This window comes from Oncorhynchus nerka, linkage group LG7, assembly GCF_034236695.1.
Source record: "Oncorhynchus nerka isolate Pitt River linkage group LG7, Oner_Uvic_2.0, whole genome shotgun sequence".
In the NCBI taxonomy this organism is placed as follows: domain Eukaryota; kingdom Metazoa; phylum Chordata; class Actinopteri; order Salmoniformes; family Salmonidae; genus Oncorhynchus; species Oncorhynchus nerka.
In genome coordinates this window covers 90401561-90414984 of record NC_088402.1, presented here as the reverse complement: position 1 = coordinate 90414984, position 13424 = coordinate 90401561, and the positions used below count along the sequence as shown (strand labels likewise).

The window sequence follows — 13424 nt, the reverse complement described above, 5'->3', positions numbered from 1 at the left end:
GATGTCATCTACTGACTGACTGGTTCATCATGAATATTCTCTCTGTACTGTGATGTCATCTACTGACTACTGTGGTTCATCATGAATATTCTCTCTGTACTGTGATGTCATCTACTGACTGACTGGTTCATCATGAATATTCTCTCTGTACTGTGATGTCATCTACTGACTGACTGGTTCATCATGAATATTCTCTCTGCACTGTGATGTCATCTACTGACTGACTGGTTCATAATGAATATTCTCTCTGCACTGTGATGTCATCTACTGACTGACTGGTTCATCATGAATATTCTCTCTGTACTGTGATGTCATCTACTGACTACTGTGGTTCATCATGAATATTCTCTCTGTACTGTGATGTCATCTACTGACTGACTGGTTCATCATGAATATTCTCTCTGTACTGTGATGTCATCTACTGACTGACTGGTTCATCATGACTATTCTCTCTGTACTGTGATGTCATCTACTGACTGACTGGTTCATCATGAATATTCTCTCTGTACTGTGATGTCATCTACTGACTGACTGGTTCATCATGAATATTCTCTCTGTACTGTGATGTCATCTACTGACTGACTGGTTCATCATGAATATTCTCTCTGTACTTGTGATGTCATCTACTGACTGACTGGTTCATCATGAATATTCTCTCTGTACTGTGATGTCATCTACTGACTGACTGGTTCATCATGAATATTCTCTCTGTACTGTGATGTCATCTACTGACTGACTGGTTCATCATGAATATTCTCTCTGTACTTGTGATGTCATCTACTGACTGACTGGTTCATCATGAATATTCTCTCTGTACTGTGATGTCATCTACTGACTGACTGGTTCATCATGAATATTCTCTCTGTACTGTGATGTCATCTACTGACTGACTGGTTCATCATGAATATTCTCTCTGCACTGTGATGTCATCTACTGACTGACTGGTTCATCATGAATATTCTCTCTGCACTGTGATGTCATCTACTGACTGACTGGTTCATCATGAATATTCTCTCTGTACTGTGATGTCATCTACTGACTGACTGGTTCATCATGAATATTCTCTCTGTACTGTGATGTCATCTACTGACTGACTGGTTCATCATGAATATTCTCTCTGTACTGTGATGTCATCTACTGACTGACTGGTTCATCATGAATATTCTCTCTGCACTGTGATGTCATCTACTGACTGACTGGTTCATCATGAATATTCTCTCTGTACTGTGATGTCATCTACTGACTGACTGGTTCATCATGAATATTCTCTCTGTACTGTGATGTCATCTACTGACTGACTGGTTCATCATGAATATTCTCTCTGTACTGTGATGTCATCTACTGACTGACTGGTTCATCATGAATATTCTCTCTGTACTGTGATGTCATCTACTGACTGACTGGTTCATCATGAATATTCTCTCTGCACTGTGATGTCATCTACTGACTGACTGGTTCATCATGAATATTCTCTCTGTACTGTGATGTCATCTACTGACTGACTGGTTCATCATGAATATTCTCTCTGTACTGTGATGTCATCTCTCTGACTGGTTCATCATGAATATTCTCTCTGATGTCATGTCATCTACTGACTACTGTGGTTCATCATGAATATTCTCTCTGTACTGTGATGTCATCTACTGACTGACTGGTTCATCATGAATATTCTCTCTGTACTGTGATGTCATCTACTGACTGACTGGTTCATCATGAATATTCTCTCTGCACTGTGATGTCATCTACTGACTGACTGGTTCATAATGAATATTCTCTCTGCACTGTGATGTCATCTACTGACTGACTGGTTCATCAAGAATATTCTCTCTGTACTGTGATGTCATCTACTGACTGACTGGTTCATCATGAATATTCTCTCTGTACTGTGATGTCATCTACTGACTGACTGGTTCATCATGAATATTCTCTCTGTACTGTGATGTCATCTACTGACTGACTGGTTCATCATGAATATTCTCTCTGTACTGTGATGTCATCTACTGACTGACTGGTTCATCATGAATATTCTCTCTGTACTGTGATGTCATCTACTGACTGACTGGTTCATCATGAATATTCTCTCTGTACTGTGATGTCATCTACTGACTGACTGGTTCATCATGAATATTCTCTCTGTACTTGTGATGTCATCTACTGACTGACTGGTTCATCATGAATATTCTCATCTGAATATTCTCTCTGTACTGTGATGTCATCTACTGACTGACTGGTTCATCATGAATATTCTCTCTGTACTGTGATGTCATCTACTGACTGACTGGTTCATCATGAATATTCTCTCTGTACTGTGATGTCATCTACTGACTGACTGGTTCATCATGAATATTCTCTCTGTACTGTGATGTCATCTACTGACTGACTGGTTCATCATGAATATTCTCTCTGTACTGTGATGTCATCTACTGACTGACTGGTTCATCATGAATATTCTCTCTGCACTGTGATGTCATCTACTGACTGACTGGTTCATCATGAATATTCTCTCTGTACTGTGATGTCATCTACTGACTGACTGGTTCATCATGAATATTCTCTCTGTACTGTGATGTCATCTACTGACTGACTGGTTCATCATGAATATTCTCTCTGTACTGTGATGTCATCTACTGACTGACTGGTTCATCATGAATATTCTCTCTGCACTGTGATGTCATCTACTGACTGACTGGTTCATCATGAATATTCTCTGTACTGTGATGTCATCTACTGACTGACTGGTTCATCATGAATATTCTCTCTGTACTGTGATGTCATCTACTGACTGACTGGTTCATCATGAATATTCTCTCTGTACTGTGATGTCATCTACTGACTGACTGGTTCATCATGAATATTCTCTCTGTACTGTGATGTCATCTACTGACTGACTGGTTCATCATGAATATTCTCTCTGTACTGTGATGTCATCTACTGACTGACTGGTTCATCATGAATATTCTCTCTGTACTGTGATGTCATCTACTGACTGACTGGTTCATCATGAATATTCTCTCTGTACTGTGATGTCATCTACTGACTGACTGGTTCATCATGAATATTCTCTCTGTACTGTGATGTCATCTACTGACTGACTGGTTCATCATGAATATTCTCTCTGTACTGTGATGTCATCTACTGACTGACTGGTTCATCATGAATATTCTCTCTGTACTGTGATGTCATCTACTGACTGACTGGTTCATCATGAATATTCTCTCTGTACTGTGATGTCATCTACTGACTGACTGGTTCATCATGAATATTCTCTCTGTACTGTGATGTCATCTACTGACTGACTGGTTCATCATGAATATTCTCTCTGTACTGTGATGTCATCTACTGACTGACTGGTTCATCATGAATATTCTCTCTGTACTGTGATGTCATCTACTGACTGACTGGTTCATAATGAATATTCTCTCTGCACTGTGATGTCATCTACTGACTGACTGGTTCATCATGAATATTCTCTCTGTACTGTGATGTCATCTACTGACTGACTGGTTCATCATGAATATTCTCTCTGTACTGTGATGTCATCTACTGACTGACTGGTTCATCATGAATATTCTCTCTGTACTGTGATGTCATCTACTGACTGACTGGTTCATCATGAATATTCTCTCTGTACTGTGATGTCATCTACTGACTGACTGGTTCATCATGAATATTCTCTCTGTACTGTGATGTCATCTACTGACTGACTGGTTCATCATGAATATTCTCTCTGCACTGTGATGTCATCTACTGACTGACTGGTTCATCATGAATATTCTCTCTGTACTGTGATGTCATCTACTGACTGACTGGTTCATCATGAATATTCTCTCTGTACTGTGATGTCATCTACTGACTGACTGGTTCATCATGAATATTCTCTCTGTACTGTGATGTCATCTACTGACTGACTGGTTCATCATGAATATTCTCTCTGTACTGTGATGTCATCTACTGACTGACTGGTTCATATGAATATTCTCTCTGTACTGTGATGTCATCTACTGACTGACTGGTTCATCATGAATATTCTCTCTGTACTGTGATGTCATCTACTGACTGACTGGTTCATCATGAATATTCTCTCTGTACTGTGATGTCATCTACTGACTGACTGGTTCATAATGAATATTCTCTCTGCACTGTGATGTCATCTACTGACTGACTGGTTCATCATGAATATTCTCTCTGTACTGTGATGTCATCTACTGACTGACTGGTTCATCATGAATATTCTCTCTGTACTGTGATGTCATCTACTGACTGACTGGTTCATCATGAATATTCTCTCTGTACTGTGATGTCATCTACTGACTGACTGGTTCATCATGAATATTCTCTCTGCACTGTGATGTCATCTACTGACTGACTGGTTCATCATGAATATTCTCTCTGTACTGTGATGTCATCTACTGACTGACTGGTTCATCATGAATATTCTCTCTGTACTGTGATGTCATCTACTGACTGACTGGTTCATCATGAATATTCTCTCTGCACTGTGATGTCATCTACTGACTGACTGGTTCATCATGAATATTCTCTCTGTACTGTGATGTCATCTACTGACTGACTGGTTCATCATGAATATTCTCTCTGTACTGTGATGTCATCTACTGACTGACTGGTTCATCATGAATATTCTCTCTGTACTGTGATGTCATCTACTGACTGACTGGTTCATCATGAATATTCTCTCTGTACTGTGATGTCATCTACTGACTGACTGGTTCATCATGAATATTCTCTCTGTACTGTGATGTCATCTACTGACTGACTGGTTCATCATGAATATTCTCTCTGTACTGTGATGTCATCTACTGACTGACTGGTTCATCATGAATATTCTCTCTGTACTGTGATGTCATCTACTGACTGACTGGTTCATCATGAATATTCTCTCTGTACTGTGATGTCATCTACTGACTGACTGGTTCATCATGAATATTCTCTCTGTACTGTGATGTCATCTACTGACTGACTGGTTCATCATGAATATTCTCTCTGTACTGTGATGTCATCTACTGACTGACTGGTTCATCATGAATATTCTCTCTGTACTGTGATGTCATCTACTGACTGACTGGTTCATCATGAATATTCTCTCTGTACTGTGATGTCATCTACTGACTGACTGGTTCATCATGAATATTCTCTCTGTACTGTGATGTCATCTACTGACTGACTGGTTCATCATGAATATTCTCTCTGTACTGTGATGTCATCTACTGACTGACTGGTTCATCATGAATATTCTCTCTGTACTGTGATGTCATCTACTGACTGACTGGTTCATCATGAATATTCTCTCTGTACTGTGATGTCATCTACTGACTGATCTGGTTCATCATGAATATTCTCTCTGTACTGTGATGTCATCTACTGACTGACTGGTTCATCATGAATATTCTCTCTGTACTGTGATGTCATCTACTGACTGACTGGTTCATCATGAATATTCTCTCTGCACTGTGATGTCATCTACTGACTGACTGGTTCATCATGAATATTCTCTCTGTACTGTGATGTCATCTACTGACTGACTGGTTCATCATGAATATTCTCTCTGTACTGTGATGTCATCTACTGACTGACTGGTTCATCATGAATATTCTCTCTGCACTGTGATGTCATCTACTGACTGACTGGTTCATCATGAATATTCTCTCTGTACTGTGATGTCATCTACTGACTGACTGGTTCATCATGAATATTCTCTCTGTACTGTGATGTCATCTACTGACTGACTGGTTCATCATGAATATTCTCTCTGCACTGTGATGTCATCTACTGACTGACTGGTTCATCATGAATATTCTCTCTGTACTGTGATGTCATCTACTGACTGACTGGTTCATCATGAATATTCTCTCTGAATATTCTGTGATGTCATCTACTGACTGACTGGTTCATCATGAATATTCTCTCTGTACTGTGATGTCATCTACTGACTGACTGGTTCATCATGAATATTCTCTCTGTACTGTGATGTCATCTACTGACTGACTGGTTCATCATGAATATTCTCTCTGTACTGTGATGTCATCTACTGACTGACTGGTTCATCATGAATATTCTCTCTGTACTGTGATGTCATCTACTGACTGACTGGTTCATCATGAATATTCTCTCTGTACTGTGATGTCATCTACTGACTGACTGGTTCATCATGAATATTCTCTCTGTACTGTGATGTCATCTACTGACTGACTGGTTCATCATGAATATTCTCTCTGTACTGTGATGTCATCTACTGACTGACTGGTTCATCATGAATATTCTCTCTGTACTGTGATGTCATCTACTGACTGACTGGTTCATCATGAATATTCTCTCTGTACTGTGATGTCATCTACTGACTGACTGGTTCATCATGAATATTCTCTCTGTACTGTGATGTCATCTACTGACTGACTGGTTCATCATGAATATTCTCTCTGTACTGTGATGTCATCTACTGACTGACTGGTTCATCATGAATATTCTCTCTGTGACTGTGATGTCATCTACTGACTGACTGGTTCATCATGAATATTCTCTCTGTACTGTGATGTCATCTACTGACTGACTGGTTCATCATGAATATTCTCTCTGTACTGTGATGTCATCTACTGACTGACTGGTTCATCATGAATATTCTCTCTGTACTGTGATGTCATCTACTGACTGACTGGTTCATCATGAATATTCTCTCTGTACTGTGATGTCATCTACTGACTGACTGGTTCATCATGAATATTCTCTCTGTACTGTGATGTCATCTACTGACTGACTGGTTCATCATGAATATTCTCTCTGTACTGTGATGTCATCTACTGACTGACTGGTTCATCATGAATATTCTCTCTGTACTGTGATGTCATCTACTGACTGACTGGTTCATCATGAATATTCTCTCTGTACTGTGATGTCATCTACTGACTGACTGGTTCATCATGAATATTCTCTCTGTACTGTGATGTCATCTACTGACTGACTGGTTCATCATGAATATTCTCTCTGTACTGTGATGTCATCTACTGACTGACTGGTTCATCATGAATATTCTCTCTGTACTGTGATGTCATCTACTGACTGACTGGTTCATCATGAATATTCTCTCTGTACTGTGATGTCATCTACTGACTGACTGGTTCATCATGAATATTCTCTGTTCATCATGAATATTCTCTCTGTACTGTGATGTCATCTACTGACTGACTGGTTCATCATGAATATTCTCTCTGTACTGTGATGTCATCTACTGACTGACTGGTTCATCATGAATATTCTCTCTGTACTGTGATGTCATCTACTGACTGACTGGTTCATCATGAATATTCTCTCTGTACTGTGATGTCATCTACTGACTGACTGGTTCATCATGAATATTCTCTCTGTACTGTGATGTCATCTACTGACTGACTGGTTCATCATGAATATTCTCTCTGTACTGTGATGTCATCTACTGACTGACTGGTTCATCATGAATATTCTCTCTGTACTGTGATGTCATCTACTGACTGACTGGTTCATCATGAATATTCTCTCTGTACTGTGATGTCATCTACTGACTGACTGGTTCATCATGAATATTCTCTCTGTACTGTGATGTCATCTACTGACTGACTGACTGGTTCATCATGAATATTCTCTCTGTACTGTGATGTCATCTACTGACTGACTGGTTCATCATGAATATTCTCTCTGTACTGTGATGTCATCTACTGACTGACTGGTTCATCATGAATATTCTCTCTGTACTGTGATGTCATCTACTGACTGACTGGTTCATCATGAATATTCTCTCTGTACTGTGATGTCATCTACTGACTGACTGGTTCATCATGAATATTCTCTCTGTACTGTGATGTCATCTACTGACTGACTGGTTCATCATGAATATTCTCTCTGTACTGTGATGTCATCTACTGACTGACTGGTTCATCATGAATATTCTCTCTGTACTGTGATGTCATCTACTGACTGACTGGTTCATCATGAATATTCTCTCTGTACTGTGATGTCATCTACTGACTGACTGGTTCATCATGAATATTCTCTCTGTACTGTGATGTCATCTACTGACTGACTGGTTCATCATGAATATTCTCTCTGTACTGTGATGTCATCTACTGACTGACTGGTTCATCATGAATATTCTCTCTGTACTGTGATGTCATCTACTGACTGACTGGTTCATCATGAATATTCTCTCTGTACTGTGATGTCATCTACTGACTGACTGGTTCATCATGAATATTCTCTCTGTACTGTGATGTCATCTACTGACTGACTGGTTCATCATGAATATTCTCTCTGTACTGTGATGTCATCTACTGACTGACTGGTTCATCATGAATATTCTCTCTGTACTGTGATGTCATCTACTGACTGACTGGTTCATCATGAATATTCTCTCTGTACTGTGATGTCATCTACTGACTGACTGGTTCATCATGAATATTCTCTCTGTACTGTGATGTCATCTACTGACTGACTGGTTCATCATGAATATTCTCTCTGTACTGTGATGTCATCTACTGACTGACTGGTTCATCATGAATATTCTCTCTGTACTGTGATGTCATCTACTGACTGACTGGTTCATCATGAATATTCTCTCTGTACTGTGATGTCATCTACTGACTGACTGGTTCATCATGAATATTCTCTCTGTACTGTGATGTCATCTACTGACTGACTGGTTCATCATGAATATTCTCTCTGTACTGTGATGTCATCTACTGACTGACTGGTTCATCATGAATATTCTCTCTGTACTGTGATGTCATCTACTGACTGACTGGTTCATCATGAATATTCTCTCTGTACTGTGATGTCATCTACTGACTGACTGGTTCATCATGAATATTCTCTCTGTACTGTGATGTCATCTACTGACTGACTGGTTCATCATGAATATTCTCTCTGTACTGTGATGTCATCTACTGACTGACTGGTTCATCATGAATATTCTCTCTGTACTGTGATGTCATCTACTGACTGACTGGTTCATCATGAATATTCTCTCTGTACTCTACTGACTGATGTCATCTGATGTCATGACTGACTGGTTCATCATGAATATTCTCTCTGTACTGTGATGTCATCTACTGACTGACTGGTTCATCATGAATATTCTCTCTGTACTGTGATGTCATCTACTGACTGACTGGTTCATCATGAATATTCTCTCTGCACTGTGATGTCATCTACTGACTGACTGGTTCATCATGAATATTCTCTCTGTACTGTGATGTCATCTACTGACTGACTGGTTCATCATGAATATTCTCTCTGTACTGTGATGTCATCTACTGACTGACTGGTTCATCATGAATATTCTCTCTGTACTGTGATGTCATCTACTGACTGACTGGTTCATCATGAATATTCTCTCTGCTGGTTCACTGTGATGTCATCTACTGACTGACTGGTTCATCATGAATATTCTCTCTGTACTGTGATGTCATCTACTGACTGACTGGTTCATCATGAATATTCTCTCTGTACTGTGATGTCATCTACTGACTGACTGGTTCATCATGAATATTCTCTCTGCTGTGACTGTGATGTCATCTACTGACTGACTGGTTCATCATGAATATTCTCTCTGTACTGTGATGTCATCTACTGACTGACTGGTTCATCATGAATATTCTCTCTGTACTGTGATGTCATCTACTGACTGACTGGTTCATCATGAATATTCTCTCTGTACTGTGATGTCATCTACTGACTGACTGGTTCATCATGAATATTCTCTCTGCACTGTGATGTCATCTACTGACTGACTGGTTCATCATGAATATTCTCTCTGTACTGTGATGTCATCTACTGACTGACTGGTTCATCATGAATATTCTCTCTGTACTGTGATGTCATCTACTGACTGACTGGTTCATCATGAATATTCTCTCTGCACTGTGATGTCATCTACTGACTGACTGGTTCATCATGAATATTCTCTCTGTACTGTGATGTCATCTACTGACTGACTGGTTCATCATGAATATTCTCTCTGTACTGTGATGTCATCTACTGACTGACTGGTTCATCATGAATATTCTCTCTGTACTGTGATGTCATCTACTGACTGACTGGTTCATCATGAATATTCTCTCTGTACTGTGATGTCATCTACTGACTGACTGGTTCATCATGAATATTCTCTCTGTACTGTGATGTCATCTACTGACTGACTGGTTCATCATGAATATTCTCTCTGTACTGTGATGTCATCTACTGACTGACTGGTTCATCATGAATATTCTCTCTGTACTTGTGATGTCATCTACTGACTGACTGGTTCATCATGAATATTCTCTCTGTACTGTGATGTCATCTACTGACTGACTGGTTCATCATGAATATTCTCTCTGTACTGTGATGTCATCTACTGACTGACTGGTTCATCATGAATATTCTCTCTGTACTGTGATGTCATCTACTGACTGACTGGTTCATCATGAATATTCTCTCTGTACTGTGATGTCATCTACTGACTGACTGGTTCATCATGAATATTCTCTCTGTACTGTGATGTCATCTACTGACTGACTGGTTCATCATGAATATTCTCTCTGTACTGTGATGTCATCTACTGACTGACTGGTTCATCATGAATATTCTCTCTGTACTGTGATGTCATCTACTGACTGACTGGTTCATCTACATGAATATTCTCTCTGTACTGTGATGTCATCTACTGACTGACTGGTTCATCATGAATATTCTCTCTGTACTGTGATGTCATCTACTGACTGACTGGTTCATCATGAATATTCTCTCTGTACTGTGATGTCATCTACTGACTGACTGGGTTCATCATGAATATTCTCTCTGTACTGTGATGTCATCTACTGACTGACTGGTTCATCATGAATATTCTCTCTGTACTGTGATGTCATCTACTGACTGACTGGTTCATCATGAATATTCTCTCTGTGATGTCACTGTGATGTCATCTACTGACTGACTGGTTCATCATGAATATTCTCTCTGTACTGTGATGTCATCTACTGACTGACTGGTTCATCATGAATATTCTCTCTGTACTGTGATGTCATCTACTGACTGACTGGTTCATCATGAATATTCTCTCTGTACTGTGATGTCATCTACTGACTGACTGGTTCATCATGAATATTCTCTCTGTACTGTGATGTCATCTACTGACTGACTGGTTCATCATGAATATTCTCTCTGTACTGTGATGTCATCTACTGACTGACTGGTTCATCATGAATATTCTCTCTGTACTGTGATGTCATCTACTGACTGACTGGTTCATCATGAATATTCTCTCTGTACTGTGATGTCATCTACTGACTGACTGGTTCATCATGAATATTCTCTCTGTACTGTGATGTCATCTACTGACTGACTGGTTCATCATGAATATTCTCTCTGTACTGTGATGTCATCTACTGACTGACTGGTTCATCATGATGTCATCTCTACTGACTGACTGGTTCATCATGAATATTCTCTCTGCACTGTGATGTCATCTACTGACTGACTGGTTCATCATGAATATTCTCTCTGTACTGTGATGTCATCTACTGACTGACTGGTTCATCATGAATATTCTCTCTGTACTGTGATGTCATCTACTGACTACTGTGGTTCATCATGAATATTCTCTCTGTACTGTGATGTCATCTACTGACTGACTGGTTCATCATGAATATTCTCTCTGTACTGTGATGTCATCTACTGACTGACTGGTTCATCATGAATATTCTCTCTGTACTGTGATGTCATCTACTGACTGACTGGTTCATCATGAATATTCTCTCTGCACTGTGATGTCATCTACTGACTGACTGGTTCATCATGAATATTCTCTCTGCACTGTGATGTCATCTACTGACTGACTGGTTCTAATATTCTCTCTGTACTGTGATGTCATCTACTGACTACTGGTTCATCATGAATATTCTCTCTGTACTGTGATGTCATCTACTGACTGACTGGTTCATCATGAATATTCTCTCTGTACTGTGATGTCATCTACTGACTGACTGGTTCATCATGAATATTCTCTCTGTACTGTGATGTCATCTACTGACTGACTGGTTCATCATGAATATTCTCTCTGTACTGTGATGTCATCTACTGACTGACTGGTTCATCATGAATATTCTCTCTGTACTGTGATGTCATCTACTGACTACTGTGGTTCATCATGAATATTCTCTCTGTACTGTGATGTCATCTACTGACTGACTGGTTCATCATGAATATTCTCTCTGTACTGTGATGTCATCTACTGACTGACTGGTTCATCATGAATATTCTCTCTGTACTGTGATGTCATCTACTGACTGACTGGTTCATCATGAATATTCTCTCTGCACTGTGATGTCATCTACTGACTGACTGGTTCATAATGAATATTCTCTCTGCACTGTGATGTCATCTACTGACTGACTGGTTCATCATGAATATTCTCTCTGTACTGTGATGTCATCTACTGACTACTGTGGTTCATCATGAATATTCTCTCTGTACTGTGATGTCATCTACTGACTGACTGGTTCATCATGAATATTCTCTCTGTACTGTGATGTCATCTACTGACTGACTGGTTCATCATGAATATTCTCTCTGTACTGTGATGTCATCTACTGACTGACTGGTTCATCATGAATATTCTCTCTGTACTGTGATGTCATCTACTGACTGACTGGTTCATCATGAATATTCTCTCTGTACTGTGATGTCATCTACTGACTGACTGGTTCATCATGAATATTCTCTCTGTACTTGTGATGTCATCTACTGACTGACTGGTTCATCATGAATATTCTCTCTGTACTGTGATGTCATCTACTGACTGACTGGTTCATCATGAATATTCTCTCTGTACTGTGATGTCATCTACTGACTGACTGGTTCATCATGAATATTCTCTCTGTACTTGTGATGTCATCTACTGACTGACTGGTTCATCATGAATATTCTCTCTGTACTGTGATGTCATCTACTGACTGACTGGTTCATCATGAATATTCTCTCTGTACTGTGATGTCATCTACTGACTGACTGGTTCATCATGAATATTCTCTCTGCACTGTGATGTCATCTACTGACTGACTGGTTCATCATGAATATTCTCTCTGCACTGTGATGTCATCTACTGACTGACTGGTTCATCATGAATATTCTCTCTGTACTGTGATGTCATCTACTGACTGACTGGTTCATCATGAATATTCTCTCTGTACTGTGATGTCATCTACTGACTGACTGGTTCATCATGAATATTCTCTCTGTACTGTGATGTCATCTACTGACTGACTGGTTCATCATGAATATTCTCTCTGCACTGTGATGTCATCTACTGACTGACTGGTTCATCATGAATATTCTCTCTGTACTGTGATGTCATCTACTGACTGACTGGTTCATCATGAATATTCTCTCTGTACTGTGATGTC

General features: G+C 39.4%; 1 protein-coding gene across 1 annotated transcript in view; it reads left to right on the top strand.

The window, feature by feature from the left end:
- Positions 1-13424, top strand: part of LOC115126216 (laminin subunit alpha-5-like) — a 323432-nt gene that overhangs the window by 176166 nt on the left and 133842 nt on the right. The gene's annotated exons all lie outside the window — the stretch shown is intronic.